The sequence below is a fragment of the Haliotis cracherodii genome, unplaced genomic scaffold (assembly GCF_022045235.1).
Source record: "Haliotis cracherodii isolate W230 unplaced genomic scaffold, xgHalCrac1.p SCAF_7, whole genome shotgun sequence".
NCBI classification, from domain to species: domain Eukaryota; kingdom Metazoa; phylum Mollusca; class Gastropoda; order Lepetellida; family Haliotidae; genus Haliotis; species Haliotis cracherodii.
The window spans coordinates 12,988,476-12,990,577 of NW_027266330.1; positions in this window are offsets into that span (position 1 = coordinate 12,988,476).

The window sequence follows — 2,102 nt, forward strand, 5'->3', positions numbered from 1 at the left end:
GTATATATACATTATATTGGCCTATTACTGTAACTAGTATAGGTCAAATAAGCCCTGCCCGAACTCCGTACACGAATTTTGTGCGAACCCAAGTGAAGCAATGTGTAGAGCAGGCGCACGTTAGATGCTGAGCACGTTGCACGAGACATATTGCGATTGATAGGACCTCTGCATTCACGGGTGATGGTGGGTGCGTACTGAAAACAAACCCGTGAAATATTGACCATATTAAAGCACGTCACCTAAACAGTTAAATGACGATATTTAAAGAAACCCATTGTTGTCTTTATTATTATTATTTTTTTTAATTAAATCTTATTCAAAAAGATAAAACGATGTTGAAGTATTGCTGGAGGGCTGACTAAAAGCTCGAGTACAATTCATTTGTTGGATATGATATCGTAAACTTAGGATACTTTCAACTGAAAATCAAACACATGATATATTATCAATAAGACCTGTGAAGACCCGTAAAAGGCGACTATGCTTGTCGTAAGAGGCGACCTACGGGATCGGGTGGTCAGACTCGGTTGATGCATGTCATTGATCCCAATTACGTGGATCGATGCCCATGATATTGATCACTGTATTATCTGGTCCAGACTCGACTATTTACAGACCACCGTCATATAGCTGGAATATTGCTGAGTACCGCGTTAAACAACAAACAAACAATACCAGGCACAGAACACGTCCCGAACACACTATTGCTTGTTGTAAGATCCGGTCAAAGAGCATCAGGTGGTCAGACTCGTTCACTTGGTTGATTGCTCATGAGTTTAACCAGTAGTTTGCATTTTCAAGACACGATTATGTACAGGCCGCCGTCTTATAGCTGGTATATACATATATATACATATATACATATATATATACTAAGGGTGAAACGATACACCGATATTCCGATGCATCGCGATACTTGACCCACGATACGATATACGATAAACGTGGGCCCATTTATCGATACGCCACGATACGGAACGCAAATCTCAAGTACATCGTTTCCGCGCTATTGTGCCTTTCAATAAACCGCAAACTTGGTTATAGCGCGCGGTAACGCATGGCTCCCAAAAACGTACTTACATTTTTAATAAGCTCAGGTTTTACACCGACAGATGTTTTTCCCCATCTCATTAAACATTATCAGCTGATCCCCGCAAGCACATAACAATGGAAATACAAGTCAGCAAGTCCGAACTGAAGTACGCAATTCAATACCATTATTATACTATCTTGTTATTAAAACGTGTTCATTATATATCTGGACTTGTGTTTGTAGTATATTTTATTAATTTTACTCAAAATTTCATTTAATATTGTTTTCATTAAGTTAGGTGAAATCGTGTGTGAAGAGATACAGCAACCACGGTCAGATTACCGCTTTTGACGCATTGAAACGAACTTTAGTTGCTAGAGAATGGATACATATATGAAAAAAGGCCCTACTTTGACTCGTCAAAAGTCACATTTGTGGCAATTTGGCTAATATATGTCAACATAACGTTTTCGCAATCGAAATACATGTAGCACGGGAAGTCCCTAGGGTGACTGGTCAAATTGTTCCATACGTAAAAATATCCTGCAACAGCAATCACCAGTACCAAAATGCTACACTTGTGGTTCTTATAATTTTAAATATATATATAGTAAAAGCTGCAACTAAGGTAACACGATATTGAAAATATTATTCCTGATAAAACAAAAAATTCAGATACAATTTCTTCGACCATTGCATCAAAATTCTTTGACGTTGTATCACTAGTGGAGCACATTAATTATTTTCTGGTGTTTGAACTTTGAATTGTTTTTAAAGAAAGTTAGAGAAAGTTCCACTTTGAAGCTGAACAACTTCAGTAGTCTTGTTATTATAAAATAATTTTGACTGTTCCAAAATCATGAAAGGTTCAAACTTGACATGCATTAAGTCTTGTTTTTTTTATCATTGCGTATCGAGATACGTATCGTATCGTGACCAGAATATCGAGATGCGTATCGTATCGTGACCTTCCTGTATCGTTGCAGCCCTAATATATACCTTCAGGAACTCATGCTTCCCCCCCCCCCCCCCCCCCCCCCCCCCCCCTTGAAAGATCCAGGGTGTA